Here is a 17,156-nt window from a genome sequence, read left to right as displayed (position 1 = left end):
TATACTTCCGCAATAGCCACTCTGCTTCCTCTTCACGCACCCGTCTTCCCATTGTTCTCTTTAACGGCTTCGCCCTCAAATTTCAGTCGAGTATTAAAATTCTTGGCGTCATCTTTGACACCCATCTCACCTTTAACGCTCATTTAACATATCTCCGTACTAAAGCATACCTTCTCTCATTCCGTCTTCTCCTGTTCCTTCGAATACACTATTCGATGCCCCCATCCGTTCTCGGTGCCCTCTATAATCAGGTTTTGCTTCCGTCCATCACACATGCTTCTCCTGTCTGGTGGCCAACCTTTGCTGCTTCACAGTCTAAACTGAAAATTTCCTCTATCCAACGTACTTTTCTCCTTCCAATCACCGGTGCTTTTCGTACGACGCGTACCTCGTCGCTTCAGGTTTTGGCTAACGCACCACCGCTCCACATTGAACTAGACCGCCTAAATGGACACTTTATTTGTACTCAAGGCCCGTACCTTTTACGGCCCTGACTCCTACCATCCGTCGCTCGTTCACTACCCTATGAATCCCTGGGACTGTCATCCCAACCTTAAATCTCGTTTTTCCCATCACCGCCTTCTACTTCAAGAGGTACCCTCTGTTACCACTATGCCGGCCTACCTTCTGTATACCGATGGCTCCTACACTTCCCACTCTGCTGGAGCCGCTTTCATACTTCATGGTCCAACAGGCCACTTCGCTACAGTTGGAAAATTTAAACTTATTGGTGCCACTTCCTCTTATGCCACCGAAACAGTCGCTTTACTGGAGGCACTAGCCTATATACGGACTTTGCCCCATTTCATCCCTCTACACATTTACACCGATTGCTTGTCCATGCTCACTGCATTGAACTCTTTCACCACAACCAATACCTCTGTCAGGGACATCAAGGAGCTCCTACTTTTAATTTCTACCCGGCGACGGGTGTCTCTTTTCCATGCGCCGGCACATCGGGGCATCGAAGGCAACGAGATGGTGGACTTCCTCGCTAGCTACGCCACCTCCCATGGTGTTTCTCGATTCCTCCTTGCCACTCCCTCATCCATAAAATTAAGGATGCGTGCCTGTTCCTTCGCCCAGTGGAATGCTCACTGGACGTGAAAGAACAGTGACACTGGACTTTTTAAGTGGATAAAAACGTCACTCGCATCCCCCCTTTCTTCCCGCCGAAAAGACCCATTGTTCACCTCATCACCGCTCATGGCCGCTTCCCTTTCTATTATTTCTGCTTTCATCTTTTATCCCACAGTAACTGTGCCTGTGGCAATCCTTGCACAGACTTGCTCCATTATTTCAACGATTGTCCTCTTACTTCTCACATTGCTAATAGATAATCACCCCACTACCGTAACACCTGATCTTTACCTCTCCCTTCTTACCGATCAAAGGTTCTTCTTATCGCGTCATTTCTTCGTTCACTTGCCCGGACTCTTCCTAATATTTTTCTTCAGCCATCCCTTATTTCTTCATTGGTTTCCTTTCTCTCTCCTTTTCCCTGTTTCCCTTTCATATCCCTCACACCTTGCCCTTCGCCTTTCGCTTTATAGTCTCCTTAGTTATGCCAACTAAGGTGGAGCTCGTCTCCGGAGACACTATAGACGGAATGGCTGCTTTCTTGACTTGGCACTTTAGTTTTTCTTCCATTCCCGGTCTGTAACCATTGCTGAATGCCCACTACTGAACCTACCTACTGAACCCTGCCCACCTACTGAACCTGCTTGCCACCACGTTCAGGTCTCTTGCAGATCTCTAGTCGAGCTGCAGTCAAACGGACTGCACTCTGCTCCTGATACCTGACGCAAAGTCACACCTACCGGAGACCTCCGGTCACATGTACCAGAAGTGCGCCATCCCAAGAGCCTTCAAGAGTATACCACCGCGTTTAGTCTAGAGGCACCTACCAAACGCCAGTACGTCTCCAGGCTTCTGCAGTCCGGCCTACCCAAAGCTCTGCTCCAGATGCCCGCCATCCTGCTGGACCTGCAGACCTCCTCTGGCCCTGCCCTCTTCTGCCATCATAATTCTTTCTTCTTTCTTTTCCCCTTTCTTTTGTTGTTTTTTTCTTTCTGCTCGGTGACTTAATAAAGAATTGGACGAATCCCGAGACGTCACACGCCACATGTCAATGTAGACAGGTATTCCGACGTTCATTCCTGCTCCCTATTTTTAATTATATACATTTCCTGTCGGCTTACCTCGGTTTTTTCCTTCAACAATTGGCTTTTCCTCAAAGTACTTTTCGGGTCTCTGCCCCTCTTTATTTAATTTTGATTGGCTGATACCTGCTATACCTTGATAGTGCGGATTTCCCTCATTCTTATTTAGGTTATTTTTGCCATTTGAGGGGCACAAAAACATGCCGTAGCCAAGACGTGAGCCGACAAGGTACCTATACAAGTTTAAAAGGCATTCCCTGTCTCTGTTCCATGTCGCATGTATCTTACAGAAGCTGTAATAATTTCGATGTTTTCAATCATTTAGCCTTTAAGTATCTGACCTGCGGAATGAATGCGAGTTTCGAGGCCAATATGACGCCGAGAACCAATAAGATGCATGGGAGAGGAGAACTTGCGCTGTTGTCCGTTCCAACACTGTGGCGGGACCTTTGTACTTTGTTTTTCCGCATCATGTACACGTTCGGGATCCTACGAGAGGGAGAACGTGTACCTGAATAGCGAAATATCCATCTGCTCATTCTGAAAAGATTCAGCTTAATGTATTAAAGCAGAGAATTTAAGTTATGAACCCATGTACTTTTTGCAACGTGGCTATGAGTAGGAATTATAAACAACTTCTGCACGCAGTGCCGGAGACCCCACGTCAAAAGCCAAAACTTTCGGTTTCGGTTACGGCATTGTTCCTCGTACACAAACGCTTTCTTTTTCAGTTATATCAATCAGCACACTGGAACCAATATAGAATCTTAACTTTGCCGATATATTACTGCAGGTTATAAAGAAAAAATAAGAATGAGCTCGCAATATCTTTCACTTGAACGATTAACAGAATTAGATGGGCTAGTTGGTTTCTGGCTTGATGGAACATGGTTATAACGGCATGTTCTGAGTACAGGACACAGAAAGAATGCGCACGGGACAGACGCCGAAATTCAGCTGAGCTTTACTGCGGAAAAAACACAAGCAGCAGTTGCTGCGCGACATCCTCACGAGCAACATCGCCACAGAGCATTTTGTCAGCAGAAAGCAGAACATACACCATTTGTATAATCCGATATTTGCATAAAGAAAGAAGGAGAACGTTGCAACAGCACCGTGCCACTTAATTTATCAAGAAAAGAGGAGATGATCAGTTCGGCGTCTGTCCTGTGTGCATTCTTTCTGTGTCCCGTCATCAAAACGCGCCGTTATAACCATGTTCTTTGACTTCACATCGCCACTGTTATCAGTTTAGCCCGCGCCTCGACGCAAGTGCAGGCTAATTCTCTGCACCTGAACACCATGAAATAGGCTTAATTGGTGTGCCTTTTCGGTTTTTGTTCGGCAGACCACGACCGAAACACGTATGTACTGGGCAGAACTGTAGAGTTGCGTACTGAAGTTTAGAGCTATGCTTCTGATTACTATTTGTGCTACGTTTGTTCATCTTGCGGATCGCTTGTAGAAATGTCCCGATAACTACTTTCTGATAGTCAACTTTCAGACATGTTTGTATGGCTTGGTTTCTGGGGCTTTGAGGGATTTTCAATAATGTCTTTATTGAAGATCTTCGATTTCTTTACATCCACGCTTAGCCTGTTTGTATACAGCTAGAACTTGCACTGAATATTTTTCATACATGCGCCTGGCTGGGTCCATTAGTTTCTGTAATATAGCTTTTTCAATGGCACAATTAAAAATTACGTTGATATGACATTCTTGGTCTGGTTTGTGCACTTACATAACTCACTTACTTCATATAGCCATTGCAGGATATGTAAGAATTCATAATAATCAAATTAAGAACCTACGATATTTTGAGCAGTTTTCACATTTTGCCGAGGGCTAGCACTATATGCAATAAGAAGGGCCCCTCATGAGCCCTTCAATCTTTTTTCTTTTCACATTTGCAGGTTTGTATGTTAACAAAACATTTTAAACAAGCCCACCAGGTACCTGCCGACAACGGGGGTAACTGCAGCATTAGTAGCATTAGTGTGCCTCAGCCGATGTACGAGCGAGGACAAATGAAATGCGAACCCCGGAGTGTATTGCCGAAGCACAACTAAAGGTACAGTGCATGCCGACGGCCAGTCATTGTGCGTATGCGTGGGCCTGTGGTTCTCGCGCAGAGCGCAGCATGGCCTGCCCTATTGCAGTAAACGCCACCCGTATTTTGTCCGAAAGTTGTTTTCTCGTCCCGCCGCGGCAGTGCCATTCCCACCTGGCAGTATACTCTTATGGTGGCTGTCATCGTTGCCGCATCTGTAGCACGATGTAGCTGGAACGCATCCAGTTCCCTAATGTTCGTTGATTTCCTTTTGTTTCCACCACGAAACTTTGCTGCCAGTATCTAATCGTAATTTGAATAGCACCAAAAATGTATTGCACTGAAGAAGCAACAACAGTGCTAGCCACTTTAAGAGTATTCGCAGGTAGGAATGGCACTGCAAGGGCGAGGTGAGAATACAAGCTTCATACGGATTAAGGGGACGTGATTGCAATAGGAGAAGCAGCCCTGAGCTTCGTGTTGAAACCACATGCATGTGCATGAGTAACCTGATGGCTGGCCGACACCAAACGCTGCTGTCAGTTATGCTTCGGCCACAGGAACAGGTGAACAGGAAATATTGATTAGAGGCTCTATGGACTAGAAACCCTAAAAATGAACGTATATTAGAGGTCACTAAGGTCCAGCTGCGATATCCTCTCAGTCTTAAAACAACGTGATCTGGATGGGACTTAGATTATTCATGGTGCGTATTTGTAGTGTTTGGAGAAATATAGATGCCTATAGGATGTGGGCAATGTTTACAATCTCGTGCTCTATGGACATCTATGGCGAATAACTGGTTCACTAGGCTGGCAAAACAATAAGTCTGTAGCCACTTGGTTAGGACGGTGACTTGCTTTGTTTAAGCACGGGGATTACTATAGCTTCTTTCCTAGAAGATGTTGTGCACCCAGCAGCCCCCATAATATTAAAAAGACAGGAGAGTTCTTTGTGCTTCAGGGTGTAGGTGTTTGATTACATTATGCATAATACTGTCATCACCTCGTGCCGAAATTTTGGAACAAGTGAGAGAGGTTTTACGTTCGGCTAAATTAAACGGGCTGGTATGTTTCTTTCGACCGCCTTTCCGATCAAAGGGCTGTCGATCTACGCTTTCTTTCTCAGGAATATGTGTGTAATGCGATGCACTGGAGGTATATTCAATGTATTCGCCCAGGAAATCTGCCTGATCTTCCGAGCCATCTCCTTGGGTACCTAATCAGGGCAGGGGGCTCGTCTCCCGGCCTTTTAATTTATTTACCCTATTGCCTACTTTCGCCTCGTCCATGTAAGAACTGATGCCAGAGATGTACCTTTCCCATCTCTCTATCTGCACGTTGACGTGTCGTTCGGCCTTGTGAATTAACCTGTCTGAAATTAATGAGGTCTTTCGCCGTAGGAGAATCGCGAAGTAATCGCCAAGCTAATTGATTTTTGCGCAGTTCACGACATTCTTCACTTTACCATTGCACGTCCTAGCCAGTCTTAGCCAGTCCGTTAGCGTGTTAAATACATTACGTAACAGCGTCAATAATAAAATCTGTTATAGGTGTCACAGCGCGTTGTCTGGATTAAAACCAGCAATGCCATCTCGGCCCTCAATATGTCAGCTCTTAAAACGGTTCACAGTTCGCCGAGTCCATGCTGCATGGAGGGAAATGTGGCGAGCATATATCTTGTTTCGTTGAGTTTAACATGATTAGTAAGTGGTTGCTCCCAAAGGGGTTTTTGAGAACGGACCACTCCAAGTATGGCATTAGCGTCCTCGACACTATGTTTAAAAGCACATGAACGAGTATACTTGGGTATTATTGCATCAGTCGCACAACAGTAGGCAATTTATTCATAACTAAAGTAAGGCAGAAAGGCTTGAAAACATATGCGCGGCCGTTCACTAAAAAGTAAGAACTCAAACTTCTTAATTAATCTTATTATTCTTTATTATCAATAACAATTTGTCTGATAATCATGACTGCTCCGAAAAGTAGTTCACTACAGCTGTGCCTTGAGGATCAAGAGGCACCGATGTATTCGACAAAGAAACCAACCACAAAGCTTACATAGAATACGTTTTGAGAATACCATGATAAACTTTTGTGCGTAACAATTCCTTCACATGAAGCGAGAAGTAATAGGTTTAGCCCAGTTGCGTTTGTCAAGACGTTAGTAATTAGCTAGAAGAGTACTTCCCAGGTTAAAAGTTCTCCGACTGTAAGCGATCTGACATGGTTCCATGGCGACATTCTAATATTTTCTTCTCGTGAGGGTTCTTCGCTACACTGGTACCGAGGTCACAGTCATGTGCGATGTGTTTAGCAACGTGTCTTTCGAGTGTTCGATAGTCGGGACGCGCAGCTGTGGAGAGGTGGCACTTGAACGGCTATTCGCTCGAGTGCATGCGTAACGATATGCGCCTTCAGACAAAATGGACGGCCTCGCACCTCAGAACAATAGGGCTTCTCTCCCGTTTGTATGTAGCAATGAAGCCTAATGTTCCACTTTATTTTGAAAAGTTTACCACATACACGGCAGGAAAAATGTTTCCAGTTCACGTGGGCTGAGAGGTGCCCTAGGAGGTCTCCCAAGTTCATAAAGGCCATTCCGCACACAGGACAGACGTAGGGTGCATCTTCAGCCTGGTTCTCTTGTTGGTTCCTGGGTGCTTCCCTTGTCTGTTCAACAACTCTGCCAGAGAAAAGATGACGAGCACGAATTAAAGGCCCTCTCTCGAAAGAACATTGAATCTGTGATCTTGTAGGTAATTCAGGAACATGATGCTTTTGCGTAGCACTCTTTGCAACGAGAAAAACACGGTGTCACAGCCCCTTCGTCAGTTCCTAATAGTGACTTGGTGCAGTGTTATTGAAAGACCATCCATTGTTAATGTGCTCAGTAAGTGAGTTTGCGCATGTTTATGCAAATTCCCCCTATTTTTTTTTCTTCATTAATTCCATTAGCATTCCTTACGCACTTACGACGCTTAGAGCCCATCCACTCTCTCACCCAACCATCCATCCAACTGTATGGTTGTGCCGAGCCAAGGGCCAAGTTATCTACAGCTTGGGCCAATAGGTATCTGCTTGTGATACTGTCGGGATCGTGCCATTGTCATTATTCCAGCTTGGTCATGCGACTTTCGTCATGTTGTCGTCATGCGGTCACCATGCATTTAGTCACACCACCATCGTGATACCATTGTTTTGTTTCCGTCGTGGCGACCCCAGCTTCGTCATCTGACTCATGACGCTATCCTCGTCATACAGTCTACGTTATGCAGTCGTTGTCATGCCATCGTCGTAATGAACTTATCTTCCTGTCGTCGTCACACTGTGGTCATGCCATCGTCGTTATTGGCTTGTCTTCATAGAGTTGTCGTATAATCGTTGTCACCCCAATGTCGTCATTCCGCCTTTGTCGTTCCATCATAGTCATGTCTTTCGTCATTCTATCGTAATGACGTAATAATTCAATCGCGAGAGAGAGAAAATTTTATTCAAGGTCTTTTCTGGGTTCAAGGGAGGCGGGGGGCCGGGAGACTAGCCCCACTGGAGTCACCCTTTCTCAGGCGCTAGCCAGACCTTGAGTCTTGGCGGTAACGTGGCCGTTGGCATGCCATTGTAGGCATTTAGTTATCGCCAATCAGTTGCTACCATGCATCCGTTGTCATACCGTCGTCGTCACGCCGTTGTGGCCGTGTCATCGTCGTCATGTGGTTGTCGTCGAATATTGGGCGTCAGGCCATGTCGCTATGCTACGCGATGCTATTTCTATACTCTGCTTTCACTCCCTGTTAGCTCTCTCTCCTCCAGCTTGGCGAAGCTGCGAACGCCAAGGGAAACCCAGCGAGGTTCTAACAGCTCTACTGTAAAAGAAGGACACCGACCACTGAAAATACAAGAAAAGATGTTTCAGGCTCCCTTGACGGGAGTCTTCGCAATGTTATCGAGCACGTGCGATACAATATTTAGATGGCTTTCAAACATGACATAAGCTGCGCATGTAGATGAGGGCGAAGGGTTGCGGCAATCCCGCTGAGAGTGCTATCTGTTGTTTGGACGAGGAGCGATTCGAAGTGGTGCCTTTAAGTAAAATTCTTTCATTTTTTAATCTCTTGGCGTTATCGGAATCAATCCTGTGGCAGTCACCTGCATGTTCTGCCAAGGCGGTTGATGCAACTTTTTTTCTTGTTTACATCGTTGATATGCTGCTCCAACCACATTTTAAAATTGCCTGTCACGCCGATATATACCTAGTCGCAGCATTTCCATGGAATCTCTTAGGCGATACCGGGAAACTTTACCTTCGGAAGCTTGTCGTTCTCGTTTAGCAGCCGATGGGAGAAATTTTGGAATGACACGTGAGCTAACAAATATCATAGCCGCGTAGAACGCGGGCCAAGCCCTCGCTTACGCATCACACGTAGGTGCGGCGGTGCGTGTTCTTGGGAGCATCGGTCAGGTCTCGGGCGCTAAGATAGATGGCGTTCCAGCGAGCTCAGAAACGACCTTGGGTAGCCACATGCCGAGAGATTTTCGTGCACTTCCTGTAGGTCAGCAGCCCGGCTTAGTGGCATTGTGCAGATGCCATTGGTTGTGCCGACAAGGGAGGTGACCGCCGGTCTCTTCTGGTTCGCCGGATGTATTGAATTAAAATGCAGATACCTGTCTGTGCGCGTGCTCTTTCTGCACATGGAAAATGCGAGGCTGTGCCAGTCATGTTTCACGAGGACGTCCCGAAAGGGCCGCTCGCCGTCTTTTTCTTCTTCGATTGAATGTGCACACGCTTCAATACTATTTAAATGGGACAGGAATGGAGAAACTTCTCGCTGAATTATGCAGAACACATCGTCTCCGTAACGTAGGACGACCCTGGGCGGCGAGTTGGAAGAGGCGAGTGCTCGATGCTCAAGTGTGAGATGCATTCGGCAAGACAGCTACGGCCATCTTTAGCAAAAACCTCACCAAGATACCTTCTAAATGACCAGTAATTTAGAACTGGAAGGGGTTAGGGAATACATCTACTTAGGGCAGGTAGTGACCGCGGATGCGCATCATGACAGTGCAATCATCACAAGAATAAGAATGGGCTGAGGTGCGTTTGGCAGGCATTATCAGATCATGAACAGCGGGTTGCCATTATCCCTCAAGGGAAAAGTGTATAACAGCCGTGTCTTACCCGTATCACGTATGGGGCAGAAACCTGGAGGCTTACGAAAATGATTCTACTTAAATTGAGGGCGACGCAACGAACTATGGAAAGAAGAATGAGGGGTGTAACGTTAAGGGATAAGAAAAGAGTAGATTGGGTAAGGAAATAAACGCGAGTTAATGACATGTTAGTTGAAATCAAGAAAAAGAAATGGGCATGGGCAGGACATGTAATGAGGAGGGAAGATAACCGATGGTCATTAAGGGTTACGTACTGGATTTCAAGAGAAGGGAAGCGTAGCACGGGGCGGCAGAAAGTTAGGTGCGCGGATGAGATTAAGAAGTTTGCAGGGACAACATGGCCACAATTAGTACATGACTGGGTAGTTGGAGAAGTATGGGAGAGGCCTTTGCCCTTTAATGGGCGTAACCAGGCTGCTGTTGATGATGATGACCAGTAATTTGCATTACGTGGAGTGTCTATGGATAGCGTTACCCAATGGAAATGTTTAAAGCAAGCTCACCTGCCATTGTATTGATAAGTGCCTGCGTGGCTTGCACCCTGGGCTTTGTCGCAGCTGGCACTCGACGTCGTGAAATCACGTGGGTCGGCCATGGCAGTTTGGCCCTCAATAGATACTGTAGATACTGCAACGCTTACTTGCAACAGCAGGATGGTTTTGTACGGTGCGCGTTGCACAGGTGCGAACGAAGTTTGGCGGAATCTGCGAGAACGTGCCAAAATAGGGCTAGATAAGTTTCTAGATGGCGTCATTGTTCCTTTCCCGCTGCTCTACTTCTCTAATGCTCTTCCCTCGTGGGTTGCCGCTAGCCCCCCAACAGGTTAAAAATCTTTCAAAACGCGTGCCACAACTAATGGCTTCTAGCTTGCGTTGTGCTGTACTTCTCATGAATACTCGTTTTGAAACTGTATTCGGTGCAGTTATTTAAGCTTATATTCATGAGGACAATACTACTTAAAGGCATCTTAATGCATCAAAAACAGCAGCCTAGCCGGAAAAATATGCCGCGTGACCGCACTGCACTATTCATGCCTAGGAAGTGGCGGTAAAACGCGACGATGTGAAGGTATGTTAACGGTGACATACCCGACAGAGCTTTCAATATTTTTAATCTATGGACTTGATGGCAGAGTGCATTCTCGCGCCTTCTGCCGAACTAATGTTCTGACACCGAGAAAGGCCAATGCGCATGCGCTGCTTATTGTGCTCGAGCATCGGCCAATGCGCAGTTCGTCTCCTGCCTTCTCACTAAGTGAAGTAATGCAATTTTGCATGCACTCGCCCACCCCACAGGATTTTAACCCTGTCTCCGGGTACATACATTTTCCAGTGTTCGAGCATTGCGTGCCATGGACGCTAGTGTATACCGGCAACACAGTGCACTCCACAGTACGCTTATCTTAATAGTGAAATATGAAACCGAAATATGAAATAGATGAGCCATCGCGTGCCGTTAATGAAGCGCCTCCAAGCAAACCAGCTCGTATTTTTTTTTTCAATTCAGCGTTTGTCTTTGCTTATAGATTCTCATGGTTGTGAGCTGTAACTATGATCGCAGTGTTATTTGCATACATTAAAATATCAGAGCAACTTCGGACCTTCGGCAAATCATTCAAGTATAAGAAAATAACACGGGCCCTAAAACGGATCCTTGAGGAACTCCGGTATGTAAATATTGAAGTGATGATATGTTATTGACAACTACAGCTTGTTGCCGGTTTTCGATGTAACTGTAAAGCACGCTGCAGACTTCAACGCGGAATCCATAGTTTTTTAATTTCTTGAGCATATTAACGTGATCGACGGTATCAAACACTTTCTTTAAATCAACAAATACAATGGCGGCTGGTTTGTTTTCATGTAATGCTGTATTAATTAATTGAGCCAAGCTTAGGACTGCAGGTGCCGTTGAATGATGTTTTCGAATTTCATGTTGCTGTTGACAAAGTAAGTTGTATTTTTCTAAGAATTTGCAAATATTATTACATAGAATCTCGTCGTGAATATTATTAACAACACTTAGGATAGAAATCGGTCTGCAACTTGACGGGATGGATCGGCCCCCATCTTTGTATACCCGGACAACTTTGGCAATCGTTAGTGCAGAGGGGTCCTTTGCACATTTTATTGAATGATTAAAAAGTTTGCATAACATGGGGGGGAGGGGTACCAAGATATCAGTGTTTTTCTTAAGTACGCGTGGGTAAATTCCGTCCAGTCCGGCCGATTTATTGCCTGGTAAGCTGAGAATAATGGATGTTGTTTCATCGGGTTCGATTTCAAACATTTCAAAAATAATGAGAACTGGATTGGATGCAGCATTTTGTTGTTGTGATTCAAGGAACTGAGCAGTTAATGACGGGCCGATATTGGTGAAAAAGGAATTAGATCTTTCTGTAGTATTGCGATCTATAAAATGGGCTTTGGCAGCAACTTCATTTATTATTTTCCAGACCTTATGTGAATTGACTGAAGCCTGTTCAACGAGATGCGTGTAATATGCTTTTTTTCGTGCCCCCATCATCGACACGGATCTATTGCGCAGGTTCTTAAGTTAGTTTAGATAGTAAACATTATCGTTTTGTAGCTTCCACTTGCGGTACCATGAATCCTTCTCTTTTAGAACGGCGAGGATTGACTCAGTCATCCAAGGGAATAATGGTGCTTCGTAAAAGCGAATATTTCTACTGCAGTTAGTAACCGTTTGCGAAAGCGTGTCTATTAAGTTACTAAATTCTGTATCGACGTCATCATGATATATTGCACTGGGGTCGACGGCCAATAGATTTTCATGCAGTAGGGCATAATATATATTAGATACATACTTCTTTATCTCACGCTTTGGTTTTATATCAGTGTCAGCAGCAACAAAAAGTGGGAGGTGATCGGAGATGGGTTTGCTGTAAACCCCCGCGCGTATCCCAGTCGGTAAATTTGTTAATGCATTATCAATAATAGATGAAGAGGAGGTAGTTACGCGCGTGGGTGTATTAATCATATTTCGGAAATTGTACAACGTTAACAGGTTCATGCAGTCTTTGTGGCATTCAGTACTTGTATCAATGTTGAAATCGCCAACAATAATTGAGCGTTCTGATTGTGTAGTAAGCGTTTCAAGAATTCCTTCGAGTTTATCAAGAAAGGATGAAAGGCGTGAGTTTGGTGGACGATAAATAACTCCAACAGTTAATGAATGGGGCAGTTTTATGAAAAGTGTTTCTATGTTTGTATGCCTGAGGGTGAGTGGTGTCAAAAACGGGAAAGGTAGTTCATTTTTGAGAAAAAAGGCAACACCCCACCACAGTTTTTTCATTCTCTCGGATGAGATAGCACAATATAGCCAGGAAGCATAACTTTCTCATCCTTATGCTGCCAGCTTTCTGTAAGTGCTACAATATGAAAGGTTTGGGAATATCTTGCCATAGAAGTCACTGGAAGGTTCAGGTTCTTCCTCACACTACGGATATTAGAGCAAAATATTGACATATTTTTGTCACTGCTTAACAGGTCATTTTCATCAATGACCAAAGACATTGTAAGAGTAAACAAGTACTAAAACACACGAGAATTGGTAATCAAACAATTTTTTAGACCATCTTCACAAGTTATGCGCATTACTCTCGAACTCTTGCTCATTAAACGCGGTGAGTTGCCGCTAGCACAATGTCAGAAAGCAAACTAGCGGCGCACACGCAAGTGGTAGTCCGTTGTAGTCCGTATTCAGCAGTATGCTTGGAAGTGCCACAACATTGATTTTCACTTGCGATTGCTATTTTAACTTAGAAAAAAAATCCTAAATGAATTGCCCACCCAGGACGGTGTAGGAGCTGTTACTGCCGATTTCGATAGCCGTTTCTTGTTCTTCACGCAAAGGATATGCAACGTTACCTTAGTTCAGTGATGCCTTTCAGTCAACACGCCTATCTAGTCATATATCTTCGTCAGAGAAGCGCAGGCTAATGCCGGAAGCCTTCGGCGATAGCACATATACCTGCGTTTATGACGTGTCACATCAGCGGTCATCGCTTCTTGTGCTGACACTGTAGACCTGAAAAAATTGTTTATTTAAGAACACCGCTGCGAAAGCTGAAATATACAGTGATTTATCTTTGTTAGATTTCTTGATTCCTGAGCCTAGACGCGCCAATAGCGTGAGGACGGACTCGGCGGATACGCTAGGTCTAAGCTTCGGTGGGGACCGATCTCGGCGCGGGTAGCTGGCGAAAGCTAATATGTGTGAATTTGAGCCTCAGAGCTTTTTTAGTACAATAGGAAAAGTGGAAGCGCACGAATCACCTCAGCTTTGTTATCGGTGCGATAATATCAGTCAGGCTCCGAACTCGGGGTCCGTTTGTGCGCGTCTGAACGACTTCTGCATTTCATGTCCACTCCACAACACTGCGACAACGGCGACAACTCCCAGACATATGTTACGTGCGAACTACTAAAGAAACGCGGCATCCTCTTCGTTTACGTGGTTTCGTTCAAGAATTTAGCTATCCGCCCAGTCAAAAGGCAAAATGAAAAGAAAAGCGAAAGTGATCTTCAGTTCCAAATGTCCATGAACAAACAGGGCAGCTCACGCACCTTTATTCCAATCTGCGAAACGAAATAGGGTTTTATAACCCCGAGAAATAGCGTTATTTAGGACAAGAGATTAGTATCAAGCGATGAAATTGTATAAAGCATTTAATATTCAGCAGCGCTCGTCCTTGCGCACTGGAACCAGCGCGGCACAAACACAACCAGCGCAGTTTCCAGTGCTAACCAGCGAACTGCAGCGAGAACCAGCGCATGTACAGCACAAACCAGTGCGCCCCAGCGTCATGGCAGTGGAACCAGCGTCTCTTCCAGTGAGACCCAGCTCTTATCCACCGTTTTCACAGGTGTCCGAGTGAGTCCCAGCTAGTACCCAGTGCGACCCAGCGCCAAAAAGCGCGCTGGTTTCATACTGGAATACGCTGGTTTTTGCAATAGGGCTAGCCCGCTTGAACGGCTGTTTGCCTTCAAGAAAATCTGATGCGGCTCGCTAGGCAGGCTGGACGCTTACCCGCACAGCGCCACTATTTCAGTGATTTGCCGCTCCAATCCTTTAGACTGGTCAAAATAAGGTGATCAGCAACAAGGATTGCTTCGGCTTCCACGAAACACCTCGATCAGACACCACAAAATAGAAACGTGACCAAAGCACGAAGAAATAGGGCCACCGTGAACCTGGGTGTCGCAGCCACCTTTATTAGGGCAGCTCAAGCTGCGGATTCTGGAGTTGCCAATAGTGCAAGTGCTGTTTTTATACAAAATTACTCGTTAATATGAGCGGCTTAATAGCTCTCATAGAAAATTAAGAGCAGTTGGAACTGAAACTGAAGCAGCTACGAAGGCATCATCCGTTATTTTGCGAGATTAAGTCGGGTATTACGTTATCGTATATCTTACGGTGGGCCAGTAATACAAATGCAACTTCCGACTTCGGTCCCCGAAGAAAAACTTATATTTACGCAAGTGTTTCTTGCCATAAATCTGCAGTGGGTTAAGGTTTCAGTCTAGGAAAGAGAAAGTCGGCCAAATGAATACCAATGAAAGAAAAAATAATATTCAAATAGCAAGAAGACAAATTCAAACTATTATTATTACCATATTACTTTTAATTAAACTTATTCTTTAGTACATTACCATTTACTATACTCTGGACATTAAATGACATTAAGTACTTTTGACTCGACATGCTTATGCAAGGCTGACTACTTTATTACACACTATATGATTTATTTATAATTGGTTTCTTTCCCATCTGCGCTTATAACTATAGCGCTAATACCAACGGTTAGTGGGGCGTCCCCCACAGTGGGTTTCATCGTCAAACAGGGTGGGTCACAAGCAGGGCTGGGGTAGGGGCAGAAAAAACCGGGGCAAAAAAGGCCGAGGAACCGCTGGCATGAACGAAGCGGCCGGCGTCAACGGACTCAACGGTATGAACGACGCTGCTGGCGTGATAGAGCTATGGGGCGTCCCGCCGCCGCTACCAGACCTCACGGCTGATGAAGTCGCATTTTATCAGCGGTATTATCTGCCAAGAGGTGAGGGCATCTACGCAAGCAAGCTGCTTGCACGAACCGAAAAGGGAATCCCCGAGAGCGACGTTGACCTTGACGTCCGCGCACCCAAATGGCGACCGACGGAGACGCTGCCTTTCCGAAAGAATGTCTACCGAGAACACTTCGCGACAGCCCGGCGTTCCTCCATGGACGTGGACGCGTACAGAGAAACGAAGGGCATCACTGTCGAGGGGCGCGCCGTGCCGAAGCCCGTTCTACGCCTTTACGAAGCCAACTTTCCAGACGACGTGCTAGCAGGCATCGAAGCGGGGAAGTACGGTCCGCCAACCGACATTCAGGCACAGTGCTGGCCCATTGCTCTCAAGGGCAGGGACCTTATGGTCACGGTACACGGCGGAGCTAGAGACAAGACACTGGCCTACCTGCTTCCAGCCATCGTGCACGTCAAGCACCAGCCACCTCTCCAGTCTGGTGACGGCCCCATCGTGCTCGTGCTAGTAGCGACGCCGGAGCTGGCACGACAGACCCACGAGCTGAACTGCCACTTTGAGAAATACACGGCAGTTCGCAGCGTGTGCCTGTCTTGCGGGGACTGGAAGCTACGGCAACTGAAAGCCCTGAAGAGGGGCCCATGTGAGGTATGCGTGGCGTCACCTGGCCGTCTGTTGTCCTTTCTGAAAGAAGGCAAGGTGAATCTTCGTCGCTGCTCATACCTGGTGATGGACCGAGTGGACCTCATGCTGATTATGGGCTTAGAAAAGCAAATTCGCACCATCAATGCCCTAGTTCATCCAGTCTGTCAGAAGATAATGTTGGTTGCTTCACCAAATTGGGACGTTTCCCATCTTGCCGATGAGTTGATGCACGACTACATTCAGGTGAGCTTCGGGTTACAGACGGCGCATCAAAGCGGGCAGATTGAGCATGTTGTTGTCATCTGTGGTGAAGCTGAGAAGGACGACAAATTAATTGCCATCTTTGAGGACATTCTCATCAAGAAGTGCGACAAGGTGATCGTTTTCGCAGGAACGAGGCAAAGCCTGAATGTATTGGTGTTAAAACTGCGAATTCTGGATTGGCCTGTTGTCGCCATTCACGGCGGTATGACAGAAGGAATGCGCGACCGCGGACTCAACGCATTTCGAAAAGGCTCGGCGACCGTATTAGTCGCAACGGACGCGGCCACGCGTCAGCTGGACGATGGCGACGTGCGTTTCGTGATCAACTACGACTACCCACTGTGTCTGGAGGACTACCATAAACGGGTGGAGCACGCCGCTCGCTGCGCTAGTCAGGTCACGGCGTACACCTTTATCAGCCCCAACGACAGCCGGCGTGCAAAACAGCTCATCGCGATTCTTCGAGCTAACAAACAGACGGTGCCTCCACGGCTCCGCGAAATGGCCACCAAGGTGCTTGACGCTGCAAAATATTAACTTTATTCATCCATTCACTAACCTTGCGATGATGCGTCGCTTGAGAAGCAGGTGTGTCCGTGCTTGTAAATTGCTCGTGTATTCTAAAATGCACATCACGCAGGAGTTTTCTTCGTTTTAACAGGAATAAGGCCGAAAGGATGACATTGGAGCCCTGTGGTTGCTCTGTTTGCTTTCATTCAGGGGCTGGGCACGATGACGAAAGTTGTCTTGACGTCGAAATTACGGGCTTCTCGTCTTGCCAATATAAAAACGGTGGTATTTTTGTAGCACTTCTTT

General features: G+C 46.1%; 1 pseudogene; it reads left to right on the top strand.

The window, feature by feature from the left end:
• Nucleotides 1–15,320: 15,320 nt before the first annotated feature.
• Nucleotides 15,321–16,877, top strand: LOC142559330 (putative ATP-dependent RNA helicase DDX5 pseudogene; annotated as a pseudogene).
• Nucleotides 16,878–17,156: the final 279 nt, after the last annotated feature.

This window comes from Dermacentor variabilis, chromosome 10 (assembly GCF_050947875.1).
Source record: "Dermacentor variabilis isolate Ectoservices chromosome 10, ASM5094787v1, whole genome shotgun sequence".
Classification (NCBI taxonomy): Eukaryota; Metazoa; Arthropoda; class Arachnida; order Ixodida; family Ixodidae; genus Dermacentor; species Dermacentor variabilis.
This window is presented reverse-complemented; position numbering and strand designations above follow the sequence as displayed.